Consider the following 15,294-nt stretch of genomic DNA (forward strand, 5'->3'; position numbering starts at 1 on the left):
GACGTACAAGTCTAATAATTACATTGTCTTCCATATTCCTACAGATACCTTGTAACTGAAGATTCCTTCAAAACTATTGCCTACAGTTAACGTGTAGGGCACTGCAAACTTGGGTGACCAGGGCCATCTGGGACTGCCTCCTGGAGGAATTCAGGTGTGTGAAGGCTACCTGTGTCCTGCATAACTTCATGAGGATGGACACGAGGACCAMGAGGGGATCTGCAGCTCGCTGCCGTGTGCCAGAGGAGAAGACTGCTGCTCTACAGGATGTTTCAAGGATGGGGTCCAACAATGCAGCAAGAGAGGCAATCCATGTGCGGGAGATCTTCACCTCCTACTTCTTCGAAGAGGGTGCTGTTTCCTGGCAACACTATAGACTACACAATGCACAACCAAAGTCTCTTTCAAGAGCCATTCACATTGCAATAAGAMAATTCTTCCATTTASTTAGCTATYTCAACTGCAGTTATTCAATTCCCAGTTTCTCTCCCTTTGARTTCTACTTCTCAGGRGAGGGTGCTGTTTAGGTAAGGGTGTGATGTCTGCACAAAAACAAAACAGGCTAMTTTAAATCACCCATGTTGAAAGAATGTAGAACAATTAGACACCCTATAACCCACACCTACACACCCATGTATCAATCTGATTGATGGATTGTGTTGTGCAGTAAGCAGGCTCAGGTGTATAACTGTGGCTCCTTCCACCTTCAAATAATAGGCAAGAGGGCCAACCATGGAGAATAGTAAGACACTTCATTATTTCTATAACTATGCTATATTGTTTGTACTTGTGTGTCCGTTCATGTTTTTCAGCATAAAGTACTCTGCAGCCACTTACTGTGGTGTGGACACCAGGTGAGCCCGCACACACAGACTCCTGTTGAACACTCTCTTTAACTACCTTATTTTCTCAAGTCTCTCTCCTTCACTTCATCCCTCTCTTCTCCATAAATCCTCTAGGTTATATCAGCTGTGTCGGTGAACCCCTCCCGCATCTGAACTGGTTACATAGAGGGCACAGCATGATTAGAGGTCACTTGGTCAGGTCAACAGGAATTATTGTTAAAGAGATACTTTATATTGAAATACAGATAGAGATGCAGTATTCCCAGAGTTAATGATTCAAGGTCAATTTTGCATTTCACCTCCTGATTATTATGATGACTAACAATGTTAGAATAAAAAATAAAAACACAAGGCTTAAACATACTCTCTCTGTTCATCTGTCTTTCATCTGCAGATATGTTTTGATGTGAGAGAGGATGCCAAKCCCTAGTCCCATCATCGCCACCTCACCCGCTTTTAAGATAACCTTRGGGCCGGCTAGAGACACTTATGTAATTTTGATGAACTGAGATAATATTTGGGTTGCACTGTGATTTGTTAATCGTATGCTGCCTTCCCTGCTCCTATGTTCTTACCACTTTCCCTTTCTGTCTTTTACACCTCTCTCGCCACCTCCTCTTTCTTCCTCTGTTTTTATAATGCACAACAGATGTGCATTGAAGTACAGATTGAACTTGTATTTATAACACTTGGATAAAGAACTTCTTTCAATGAAGTGTTTCACATTCTCTACTGGTTGAAATTAAGTCTCTCATTTGATGAAGTACTACACCTATCCTGTTTCAGATCAATGCTGATGAAGGGCATTAGATATTCAGATGAACTGGTTTTAGACTATTTACATGARGCATAGGAAGTGTAGTATTCTGTTTTTGAAATTATATTTCTGTATATATGAARTACAAATCAGCCTTTAACTAGTTAAATCCTGTTTCTAGTCTATTAGTTACAATGTGTAACCATTGATGTCCCAGGACCAAGATTGGTAAGCACTGTTGAAGTGTATAATTGTAATACATACATACAGACACAGCATCAMTCAAAGACTGGAATTTGATACTCCTGGTATTGGATATGACTGAAAAATTATCACAGACATTCATACCTGAACTGCACCTTTATTTGCCAAGGTAGAGTACATGATCAGTGAATATCTTAAATGTACAGGCTACAATGTGGGGATCTCATGCATGGTAATAACTACATGTATATACGACTTGCATCCTTGGCAAAAAGTTATATTATATTCTACTCAATCCATAGGCTTCATTAATGTCATTCAGACTGTTTTGAAGTTGATACAACTGGCTATCATAGCTAGGTTCTGAATTAATATGTATACCAAACGTTTGGGTCCATACACAGATTGGCTAGATAGCTAGCTACACATCCTTAGGCATGCATGTATTTTTATCCTCCACTGCACAATAAGCAAGAACATAGCTAGCTACGTTATTTAATCTATCTGCATTACGTGGCAAATATCAGCAAAGCAAGCTTACAAAATTGCACATTAAAATTTCAGTAAATGCTTTAGCTAGCTAGATTATTTACATCCACTGTTACACAAGACGACAGCCTGATTTGCTGGTTGTTTCAGGAGTCCCTAAAACATGAAACAACCAGAATTACAACGTCATACTCATGTCACAACACCCATAAAGCTAACCAGCTAGCTGGCTAATGTTAGCTAGTCAGCTGGCTTGGTAAATTGCGATTTTCGTAAATTAACGTTATGATAAAAAAATATGCATAATAGTTTGTCTCTACATTAACTAAAATATTCCTGTCAACTGTAACATTTTTGCATGATTTGTTATGACGTTATAATCACATTTGCTTCCATCCTAGTATTTTTTGTAAGCCATCTTTGCTGAAGAAAGTCTCTAGCCTTGGGTCGCATAYCGTCAAATTCATCATGGGAACCACTCGATATGATTGGTGTCGCCGCTGGTGATTTGCATAAAGTTGGGAAAAGTTTATATTTTTCACTGCCTCCCATGCCACCTTCGCACCGCCCAAAGGTCCCCCGCCCTCTCAGCTTCTCACCACTTTCCTTCCATTGAAATGAATGGGAAGCGGTGTTTCACCATGTGGCATCCGGTGCTAGTGTATCATGCCCGGAACTGCTTTGACTCTTTTCATCACATGCACTGCTGCTACTATTTATTATCTATCCAGTTGCCTAGTCACTTTACCCCTACCTATATGTACATATATACCTCGGTTACATCATACCCCTGCACATCGACTCAGTACTGGTACCCTGCGTACATAGCCAAGTTATTGTTACTCATTGTGTATTTATTACTTGTGTTATTATTAACAAAATACCTTTTCTATTTTTATCTCTGCATTGTTGGGAAGGGCCCGTGAGTAAGCATTTCACTGTTATTCTACACCTGTTGTGTCACGTTCTGACCATAGTTCTTGTGTGTTGTGCTTGTTTTAGTGTTGGTCAGGACGTGAGCTGGGTGGGCATTCTATGTTGTGTGTCTAGTTTGTCTGTTTCTATGTTTGGCCTAATATGGTTCTCAATCAGAGGCAGATGTTTTGTGTTGTCTCTGATTGGGAATCATATATAGGTGGCTTGTTTTGTGTTGGGGATTGTGGGTGGTTGTTTCCTGTCTCTGTGTTTTCTCTGCACCAGATAGGGCTGTATCGGTTTGCCACATTTGTTATTTTGTATCGTTGTAAGTGTTCACAGTTTTCGTCTTGTTGATTAAATCATGTTGAACACGGAATACGCTGCGTCTTGGTCCGATCCCTGCTACACCTCCTCTTCAGACGAAGAGGAGGAAGGCTGCCGTTACATGTTGTTTACAAAGCATTTTGGCACTGTGATAGACGACATCCAGTTTGTTGAGTAGTGTTGGGGGCTATTTTGTAAATGACATCGCCGAAGTCAAGGATCGGTAGGACAGTCAGTTTTACGAGGGTATGTCTGGCGGCATGTGGGAAGGAGGCTTTGTTGCGAAATAGGAAGCCGATTCTAGATTTAATTTTGGATTGGAGATGCTTAATGTGAGTCTGGAAGGAGAGTTTACAGTCACCTAGGTATTTGTAGATGTCCACATATTCGAAGTCAGAACCGTCCAGAGTAGTGATGCTAGTCGGACGGGAGGGTGCGGGCAGCAATCGGTTGAAGAGCATGCGTTTAGTTTTACTAGCATTTAAAAGCAGTTGGAGGCCACGGAAGGAGTGTTGTATGGCGTTGAAGCTTGTTTGGAGGGATGTTAGCACAGTGTCCAAAGAAGGGCCAAGTGTATACAGAATGGTGTCGTCTGCGTAGTGGTGGGTCAGAGAATCACCAGCAGCAAGAGCMACATTGATATATACAGAGAAAAGAGTCGACCCGAGAATTGAACCCTGTGGCACCCCCATAGAGACTGCCAGAGGTCCGGACAACAGGCCCTCCGATTTGACACACTGAACTCTGTCTGAGAAGTAGTTGGTGAACCAGGCGAGGCAGTCATTTGAGAAGCCAAGGCTGAGAATAAGGAATGCGGTGATATAAGGAATGCGGTGAGAATGCGGTGATTGACAGAGTTGAAAGCCTTGGCCAGGTCAATGAAGACGGCTGCACAGTACTGTCTTTTATCAATGGCGGTTATGATATCGTTTAGGACCTTGAGCGTGGCTGAGGTGCACCCATGACCAGCTTGGAAACCAGACTGCATAGTGGAGAAGGTACGGTGGGATTCGAAATGGTCGGGATCTGTTTATTAACTTGGCTTTCAAAGATTTTGGAAAGGCAGGACATGATGGATATAGGTCTATAACTGTTTGGGTCAAGAGTGTCTCCCCCTTCGAAGAGGGGGACGACCGTGGCAGCTTTCCAATCTTTGGGGATCTCAGACGATATGAAAGAGAGGTTGAATAGGCTAGTAATAGGGGTTGCAACAATTTTGGCGGATAATTTTAGAAAGAGAGGGTCCAGATTGTCTAGCCAGCTGATTTGTAGGGATCCAGATTTTGCAGTCTTTCAGAACATCAGCTGTCTGATTATGGGTGAAGGAGAAGCGGGTGGGGGGGTTTGGTAAAGCTGCTGCAGGGGTTTCAGAATGTTATCCGGGGTAGGGGTAGCCAGGTGGAAAGCATGGCCAGCCGTGAAAAATGCTTATTGAAATGATCGATTATCGTAGACTTATCGGTTGGTGACAGTGTTTCCTAACCTCAGTGCAGTGGGCAGCTGGGACGAGGTGCTCTTATTCTCATGACTTTACAGTGTCCCAAAACCTTTTGGAATTAGTGCTACAGGAAGCAAAAATTCTGTTTGAAAAAAGCTAGCCGTTGCTCCCTAACTGACTGAGTATGTTGGTTCCTGACTTCCCTGAAAGTTGCATATCGCGGGGCTATTCGATGCTAATTGCAGAAACGCCACAGGATGTTTTTGTGCTGGTCAAGGGCAGTCAAGTCTGGGGTGAACCAAGGGCTATATCTGTTCTTTGTTCTACATTTTTTGAATGGCATTGCTTATTTAAGATGGTGAGGAAAGCACTTTTGAAGAGCAACCAGGCATCCTCTACTGGCGGGATGAGGGTCAATATCCTTCCAGGATACCCGGGCCAGGTCGATTAGAAAAGCCTGCCCGCTGAAGTGTTTTAGGGACATTTTGACAGTTATGAGGGTGTGTCGTTTGACCGCGGAACCCCATTGACGGCACGCAGGCAATGAGGCTGTGATCGCTGAGATCCTGGTTGAAGACAGCAGAGGTGTATTTAGAAGGCAAGTTGGTCAGGAGGATATCTAAGAGGGTGCCCATGGTTACGGATTTAGGGTTATACCTGGTAGGTTCCATGATAATTTMTGTGAGATTGAGGGCATCTAGCTTAGATTGTAGGACGGCCGGGGTGTTAAGCATGTCCCAGTTTAGGTCACCCAACAGTACAAACTCTGAAGATAGATGGGGGGGCGATGATTTCACATATGGTGTCCGAGGCACAGCAGGGGGCTGAGGGGGGTCTATAACAACAACAACAACACAATTTGGGATTTTTGGTGGCCTTCCTATGCCAGGATTCAGACACGGTTAGGACATCCAGGTTGGCGGAGTGTGCTAAAGCAGTGAATAAAACAAACTTAGGGAGGAGGCTTCTAATGTTAACATGCTTGAAACCAATGATTTTACGGTTGCAGAAGTCAACAAATGAGAGCGCCTGGGGAATGGGAATGATGCTGGGGGCTGCAGGGCCTGGGTTAACCTCTACATCACCAGTGGAACAGAGGAGGGGTAGGATAAGAGTACGGCTAAAGGCTATAAGAACTGGTCGTCTAGTGCGTTCGGAACAGAGAGTAAAAGGAGCAGGTTTCTGGGCGCGGAAGAATAGATTCAAGGAATAATGTACAGACAAGGGTATGGTAGGATGCGAGTACAAAGCCTAGGCATTGAGGGACGATGAGAGAGYTTTTGTCTCTAGAGGCACCATTTAAGCCAGGTGWGYTCACCGCATGTGTGGGGGGTGGAACATAAGGGCTAGCTAAGGCATATTGAGCAGGGCTGAAGGCTCTACAATGAAATTAGACAAGAATTACTAACCAAAACAGCAATAGACAAAGCATATTGACATTAGGGAGAGGCATGTGTAGCCGAGTGATCATAGGTTCCAGTGAGTAGCTCGGCAAGCTGGAGTCACAGCGATTCAGACAGTTAGCAGGCCGGGGCTAGCAGATGGGCCTCAGGGGGACGTCGCAATGGGAGAGCCTGTTGAAACCCCCTCGGACAGTTACTTCGGCAGACCAGTCGTGATTGATTGGCGGTGCTCTGTGTCAGCAGCAAAGGGTCCAGGCCAATTGGCAAAAGAGTTATTGAAGCCCAGGAATTCTGATGGATTTCTTCAGCTAGCCGGGAGATGGGCCTAGCTCGAGYCTAGCTCCAGGCTAACTGGTGCTTGCTTCAGGACAGAAACCCCCTCGGACGGTTACGTAGATCAGCGGTTCTCCGTGTCGGCAGCAAAGGGTCCAGGCTAATTGGCAAATAGGTAAATGAAGCCCAGGAATTGCTTGATGGAGCACACACATTTTTTGGGGGTCCAAGTGTCTATGTGTATTTGTGTCCAAGAGTGTGTTTGTGTCTAAATGCATGTGTGTCCAGACCCAGACAGACTCTGGTGAGATGCAGAGAGCAGCATCAGGCTATGACCCAGACAGACTCTGGTGAGATGCAGAGAGCAGCATCAGGCTATGGCCCAGACCGACTCTGGTGAGATGCTGAGAGCATCATCAGGCTATGCCACAGACAGACTCTGGTGAGATGCGGGGAGCAGCATCAGGCTATGACCCAGACAGACTCTGGTGAAAGGCAGAGAGCAGCATCAGGCTATGACCCAGACAGACTCTGGTCTTGGTGAGAAATGGCAGAGAGCAGCATCAGAGCTATGACCCAGACAAGACTCTGGTGAGATGCAGAGAGCAGCATCAGACTATGACCAGGACAGACAACTCTGGTGGAGATGCAGAGAGAGCATCAGGCAGACCAACAGACTTCTTGGAGATGCAAGACAGCACAGGACTTCCAGAAGCTCGTAGGATTGAGAGAAGCAGCGATAAGGCTGTAATGACCCAGACAGAACCTGGTGAATGCAAGAGAGCACAGCATCAACCTATGACACCAACAGAACTCCTGGTTGAGATGCAGAGAGCAGCACAGGCCATGACCCAAGACAGACTGGTTGAGATGGCAGAGAGCACGCACAGAACTATGAACCCAGACAACTCTGTGAGGATTCAGAGAGAACAGCAATAGGCTTATATCTGGAACGTCTGGTTTTGCCTAGGTTTCTCCACAGTCACCTATGGAATAAATCAAAGCGATGCTCTCCATGCAGGGAAACAAGGGTCCAATTACTCTGCTCGATACTAAGTGCTGCACCAGCCTGACTTGTGCATGCCACCAGCCCTGAAACTGTGCTAAAAGTTGCCAAAGAACAAGTTGTAATTTGTTCCCATATGTCGCAGCACAACAGTCTAAATTGTTAGCGTGACCACCGCAATCACACCTATCATGCAGAGAGATGCATTACATTAAGAGAGTTTTATATAAGTAATATAGGTGACGGTTGGGCTTGTTATTCAAGTCAATACTTTTTCAACTGGGATTCATTTCAGTTGTCCCCAGAGGCTCAATTTGCATACCGCATTAGGACAAGAAGGAGAGAGGATGTCTGTTCGAGGGAGTAGATTAATTTGATGGTTTAAACCAAATGAACCTCAAAGCAGATAGCTCCCTAGTACTAGTTAGCCAACATATAGAATGATTCCAACATTTAGAACTGAATTTCACATTGAGAATTGAATTCAACATTGAGAATTGACATCAACATTGAGGACATTGATTTCAAACATATTGAGAATGACTGAATGAGTTTTTTGAGCTGCAATTTTGAGCGCGCTCAGACTTATTGAGATGCAATAGTAAAAGTAGTGACCACTGGAAAGCGACTGTCTTTTGGACCAGGACACATCCTAGTGGGACCTGGATTTCCCCTATTCCAGTCTCCTATATGGTCAATACTAAAACCTCTATCAGCTCATCACAGCTTAAGCCGAAAGAAGGTCTAGCTTTAGTTATCATAGAGCACGAAGGTGCTTGGAATACACATTATTTTCCTTCCACACAAACAGCGTTTACTCTTGTTCACATTTCTCAATGATGAGTGGTCACGCACTGACCAAATTTTGGCCTTGTATGTTATGTTTTCTTTGTCCAGGTTGTAATTGGGGGGCCCTTTAATGTTTGTTTTATTCTGGTCATTGGTGGTCTTGGACCCTGTTGGCATTCTTTATGCAAGATAGACGTCGGTTTGTTTCTTGTCCGTCTGCACCACTATGTCGAAAGAACAGTTTTTGAGTATGTTCTCATGACACTCATTTAGGCATGCTTGTATTACCTGATCTGTCGAGCTTTGATGACGAGTGGGGGAATGAATTTGTGCCTAATGTTAGGTCTGCATCGTTAGCCCTAGACCACTGCTGGTTTATATAGCTTGCAGGTCGCACGTGTTCGTTCTTTATTCGTTTGTTTGTTGTTTTGTTTAAGTTTTCTTCATTAAATATTAATTAGAAGAAAATGTATTATCAAACCAAACTTCTCGAGCGCTTTGTGGGTCCGCGCTTCTTACGAACGAGCGTGAGACATAAAGACCCGTTTTTTTCCCAAGTTTGCTCCGTGGGTGTTGTGCATGTAAGAGAGACGGATCTGTATTAACCGCTCGATGGGGGCACATCTATTAATGGAAGTGATAACCACCCACACGATGTTTCCATCTTGCACAGATATTATACCCTTGTTAATGATTCCTTCCTCTGTATCCAGTTTCATATACCTTGCGTTCACATTACTTACACTGTAAAGAATTGCATTAGATTGGGCAAGATTTGAGTTTCTTTCTCTATTGGTTTTTCCCTGCACCCATTGGTCAAGTCTTGGCACCAGGTTTTTACATCCCTAGAAAAGACATTCAATAGAAATAGATTTTCTATCAGCATTCTTTCCCATTTATTCGGAATCCAAGATGGCGAAGCAGCGGGACGTGTGTTGTCTTTCCCGGTAAATAGTCCTCGTATTTTTTGTCGTATTCATTTTCGTATATATTTTGAATTTCACTTTCCATACTGATATGATCAGAAAAACAAGTAAACAACAATTTTCCTATATTCATTTCCGCCTCACCAATGTGTACGGACTGCCTATTTTTTGATACTTTAGAACCGTAACCCAATCAAAAGCTAGCCGGAATAACTAGCTACATAGTAGTAGTCAGGTTAGCCACTGCTCTAGCCAGGTCGCTTCACCCAACTCGTGAGCATCAGCCAGCTTCAGCTCGGGGCCGATACCTGCCAGTCTGCCAAAGCGCGAATATCACCCAGAAGCAATATAGGACTGCTTTTTCTCTACCCAATCACCGGATTCTGAACGCAAGCTCTGGGAAAAAATTACACCGTATCATCACAGTAGGCTAGCTTGCAAACCCGAGTTGGCTTTTTTACTACTGGCTAACACCTCTTGTCGAAAGCAGCACCATTAAGCCTTTGGAGCTAGCTCGACTTAGGCCATTGCCCGCTTAGCCCCCGAAAGAAGGTTAAACCAAGCGAATTCCTTGGCCTACAATACCTCTTTTTGCCAATTGGGACTGGAAACCTTTTTTTTGCCCGACACAGAGCCTGCAATCATTCACACTGGTTCCCCTTAAATCAAAGCCTAAAAGCCTTAATTTAGCCATTTTTTTTTTTGGCCGCTGCTTAGCAGCTTTTTTACCTTACTCTGCACCAGACCCACCAGCCCCTGTTATTAGCCTGGATTACTCACAATTTACAGATCCGGACCTGGTTCTCTTCGACAAAACAACAGCGGATCTGCCCCGTAATCCTGAGCCACCTACTTTTGAATCCTCACAGCTAAGCTTGCTAACAGCTAGCGCAGTTAGCGCCACGGCCCCCCACGAAAGCCTAGCACCAGTTAAGCAACAAAAAATTTCTACATATTCAAAACATACCTCTTGTCTTTCGCTTCATCGCATCCCGGCTTGGATTTCCTCTGTCGACAACGACCACCGTCTGAAGCAGACCCTCCGTCCTGAAGCAGACCCCCCCGGGCTTTACTAACTTAAAAACGCCCGGGCGGTGCTAGCTAGTGGAGGCCTCCCTTGCTCATCTTACGGCTGCCCCCTGGACACTACTGAATCACTTGGCTACATAGCGATGCCTGCTTGACTGTCCCCCAATTAATTACGGTACTCCATTTCCTGTTTTATTTGTGGTTTTTTAATTGGTCGGCTCTGTGCTTTTAAACTCAGGGATCCTGGTGGTTGTAGTTAATCCGACACACCTCTCTGCCTAGTCCCGTCGGCATTTTTTACCTGTTGTGGCTTGTGGTTGACTTAGCAACCTGTTTAATTGGCCGCTGTTATTCTTACCCTGTTGTTTTTAGCTAGCTCTCAATCAAGAACCTGCCAATCACTTTTTTGCCTTATTGTTATGGTCTCTCTCAAATTATCAATTGCTTGCATAACTGTTGTGCAGGCTAGTTATAATTATATTGTTTTGGTTTGCAAATTGGACCCCGTAGTTCCCTTCTCCGTACCTCTGAATACCTCCTTGGTCCCACCCCCACACAATTGCGGTGACCATCACCCATCTGAGAACCAGCATGTCCAAGCAGCATACAACCTTTCTATCATCCAACCACATGCCTGGCTTTGCTCCCGCTGTACCCGTTGGCCACCATCCCCTGTTACGCACATTATGCCAGAATCTACTTTCTACCAACGCCATAATCTTGCTCCTTTTAATTCTTTTCCCCCACGCTCTAGGGCGACCAGTTTTGAATAGCCTTTTAGCCGCACCCTCATCCTACCTACTTCTCTGTTCCTCGGGTGAATTGGAAAGGTAAACCAGGCCCCTGCCATGTCCCCAGTCACCCTCCAAATTGTTGAACTTTTCTGATGGATCCGAAAAAAAGCCCTTGGGGCCTATCGGCAATGTCCAACATAAGAAGCCTCCTCTAAAGTTTGCCCCTTATCACCGGCTTTAGCACGCACTCTGCAAACCCTGGATGTTCTGCCGTGTCGGAAATCCTGGTTTTAGGAAGGCGCACCAAAAACATTCTGGGATTTCCATTACCCAACTATACACTTTTGTAAGATTAGAACCGCCCAAGGGGAGAGTTTTGCCAAAATCTACTGCAGAGATAGCCCTGCAAAGTTCTTGTCATACTTTCCAGGTCTATGGCCCAAACAGTTCGAACTTCTTAACTTCTCTAAAATTTTAATCTCTTCAGAAAAAAGGTCCCTTCTCACGTTTGCCGCCCTGCTATCCTGACCCCCTCGCGTCCCAGCTGTGCACCTGGGACACCAATCCACTGTTGAAAATTTGATCGCTCCCCCATCTAACTTTCAGAAAGTTTTGTTTTCTGTTAGGTGGACCTTAACTGGGAATATGCTTAAAACACCCGGCCAAGTCCTACAATCCAAGCTTGATGCCTCAATCTCACACAAATCATAAAGGGAACCACCGGTACCAACCTAATCGTAACCAATGGGCACCTAATAGAATTTATCCTGGACCCATCCTTGCCCTCAATAGATACACCTCTCCTGTCTTTTCAATTCAAGATCTTCCAGCGATCACTGCCTCATTGGCCCCCTTGCTATCCGCCACGGGTCCGCCGTCAAACCGACCACCCCTCATCAACTGTCAAACGTTCCCTAAAACACTTCTGCGGGAAGGCTTGTCTAATCGACTGGCCCCGGGTACCCCTGGAAGGAATATGTGCCTCAATCCGTCAGTTGAAGGATGCTGGTTCATTCTTTAAAAGTTACTTCCTCACCATATTTAGACCCAGCATGCCCGTTTCAAAAAAATCAGGAACAAGAACAGATATAGCCTTGGTTCACTCCCGACCTGATGCCCCTCGACCAAGCACAAAAACATCCTGTGGGGGCGAACTGCAATAGCATCGAAGAGCCCCCCGCGCTATGGCCAACTGTTTCGGTAAAAGTCCAGGAACCCAATCTAAACGCCATGTCAGTCAGGAAAGCCACAAAGGCCAGCTTTTCAAGCAGAAATTTTGCATCCTGTAGTCTAACCAAAAAGTTCTGGGGGAAATACTTGTAAAGTCATGGAAAAACAGAGCCACTCTTCCCAGCTGCCCACTTGCACTGAAGGCCCTAGTAACCACGGTCAAACACTGATTTAAACGTTCCGTTGATTAATCGAATAAACTTTCAACAAACATTTCTGCAAGGCTGGGCCATGCCTTCCTTCTGGGCGACTACCACCCTCTGGCCCAAGCGCCCGCCCGGCAACTCCCGCCTGATTTTAACTGGGTCAGGCTTCCGCAGTGCTTTACAGCTGACATCTGCTATGCTGGATCTGGGTAAAGGAGAAGCATCGGGGACGCCATAGCCTCCCAGCTTCGTTCCTTTTACCATATCCAGATAGCAGATGTTCCTGAAGAGCTGGAAACCTGGACCATTCAAAATTAGCTGGGCTTTGAAAATCGGAACCCCCCTATTTTCTGAACTGTCCCGCCGCCACAATGGTCGCACCCCTAATTAACCAAGCCTGTTTCTCAAACTCTCTTCGTAATCTGAAGATCCCCAAGGGATTGAAAAAGCCTTGCCGCGGTCCATGCCCCTCTTTCCAAAGGGGGAAGACACCCCTGGACCCCAAACCTTGTTTTAAGACCTATATCCCATCCCTGCCCCTGCCTATCTAAGGTTCTTCGAAAGCCAAGGTCAACAAACCAGATCACTGAACCCAAATCTCCGAATCCCACGTACCTTTTCTTCCGCTGTGCAATTTCCCGGTTCTTCCGAGGCGGTAACAGGTTGACCTCAAGCCCACGCTCAACCGTAACTAACGATATCATAACCGCCATCGAATAACAAGATTAACTGTGGCAGCCGTCTTTCCATCCGACTGGGCCAAGGCCCTTTTTTCGACTCTGTAATCACCATATCCTTTCGGCAAGACTCAGTAGCCTCGGTTTTTTTAATGAACCTGGGCCCTTTGCCTGGTTTTCCACCAACTAATTTTTTCCGCAGACAGAGTTCAAGTGTTGTCAATCGGAGGGGCATGTTGTTCCCCCGGTCTCTTGGCAGTCCTATATGGGGGTACCACAGGTTCAATTCTCGGGGAACGCGACTCTTTTTCTCTGTCATTACATTCAATGATGTGTGCTCTTTTGCCTGCGCGGCCGATTCCCGTGATCCACCCCCTACGCAGAACGACACCATTTCTTATATATTTTCCGGCCCTCCTTGGACACCTTGTGCTTTATCTAACCTCCAAACGAGCCCCCTTCAATGCCAATACCAACACTCCTTCCGGGGCCCTCCCACTGTTTCTAAACGCTAGTAAAAAACAAATCATGCTTTCAACACCGTTCGCTGCCGCACCGCACGCCCGGACTAAAGCAATCACCACCCTGGGACCGGTTTCCGACCTCGAAATATGTGGACAAATCTATAGTTACTAGGTTGTCCTGGCTAACTGCAAACTCTCCTTCCAGAATCATGATAAACATCTCCAAATCCCAAAAATCAAATCAAAGATCGCTTTCCCCTTATTCCGCAACAAAGCCTCCCTTTTCACTACGCCGCCAAAACTTACCCTAGTAAAAACCTTGGACTATCCTACCGATCCTCGACTCGCGATGTCTATCTACAAATAGCTTCCAATACTCTACTCAGCAAACTGGATGCAGTTTATCAAAGTGCCATTCGTTTGTTACTAAAGCAACCTTTATAACGAACCCACACCACTGGCGGACCTGTTATGCCCTAGTCGGCTGTGGCCCTCGCTACATGTTCGCGTGCCAGGACACCACTGGCTTCAGGTCATCTACAAGGCTATGCCTAAGTAAAAGTGCCGCTATCTCAGTTTTCACCTTGGGTCACGATGGCTTACCACCCACCCAGCAACGCGCTCCACGAGCAGTTGGTATCTCACTGGATTCATCCCTAAAGCCAAACCTCTTGACGCGCCTTTTCCTTCCAGTTCTCTGTCTGCCGCGACTTGGGAACGAATTGCCAAAAATCTCTGAAGTTGGAGACTTTTAGTCTCCCTCAACAAACTTGTAAAAAATCTTGCCTATCGAGCAGCTAACCGATCGCTGCAGCTGGTAACATAGTCCCCCATCTGTAAACCTACCCACCGCAATTTTATCTACCTCACCCCCCATACTTGCTTTGTATTTTACTTTATTTTTCCTGCCTTCTTTTGCCACACCATATTAATCTCTTTCTTGCACCATGAATCATTGATGATTTATTCATCCAGTTGTTTAATCTGTTAAATTGTATTAATTCGATTATGCCATCCTACAATGCCTTTTTGCCACACCATTGGTATATAGACTCTTTTTTTCACCACCTGTTATTGACTTTTTATTGTTACTCAAAATGGTGTAAAACTCTGTGTTGTCTGTTCCACCACTTGCTATGCTTTTCTTGGGCAAGGTCGCAAGTTGCAAATGAGAACTTTTCTCAACTGAGCCCTACCTGGTTAAATAAAGGTGAAAAAAAAAATTAAAAAAATAAAAAAATTGTGCATTGAACAGAAAAAAATGATGTCTCCTTTCTTAAATCCCTTTTCCTATTTGTACGTACTTTCCTTTGATTGGGAAAGCCAAAAGCTTGAAAGTGAAGTGTATACCAACCAAGGTGCCCGAGATTGTGAAAAAGCATACACAGATTACAGGACTCTGTTGGAAGAAGGTTCTTTACCAATGTTTTGTCAGAGACAGTCTTCCTCCCGGGGTCTGTGGTTTCATCTCCTTCCCTGTGGTTTAGTGGGTGCTCTGAAACGACCCCTGACTTGGGCGCCTCCTCGACGCCGTCCTCTAAAGTGCTTACTTCACACCGCTCTCCTACCTGGCCAACTGGTCTCTTTCCTTATCAGCCTCCTGTGTTCTGTCTCAGAGGGAATAATATGGGATGTAGGGGAT

At 45.2% G+C, this 15,294-nt stretch overlaps 1 long non-coding RNA gene across 1 annotated transcript; it reads left to right on the forward strand.

Moving 5' to 3' along the window:
• Positions 1 to 71: 71 nt before the first annotated feature.
• On the forward strand, positions 72 to 1,597 carry LOC139029439 (uncharacterized). The gene is made up of 3 exons (XR_011481738.1): positions 72 to 854; positions 960 to 1,031; positions 1,240 to 1,597. It is a non-coding gene; the product is annotated as an uncharacterized lncRNA (long non-coding RNA).
• The last annotated feature ends 13,697 nt before the right edge of the window (positions 1,598 to 15,294 follow it).

The sequence above is a fragment of the Salvelinus sp. IW2-2015 genome, linkage group LG3 (assembly GCF_002910315.2).
Source record: "Salvelinus sp. IW2-2015 linkage group LG3, ASM291031v2, whole genome shotgun sequence".
NCBI classification, from domain to species: Eukaryota; Metazoa; Chordata; class Actinopteri; order Salmoniformes; family Salmonidae; genus Salvelinus; species Salvelinus sp. IW2-2015.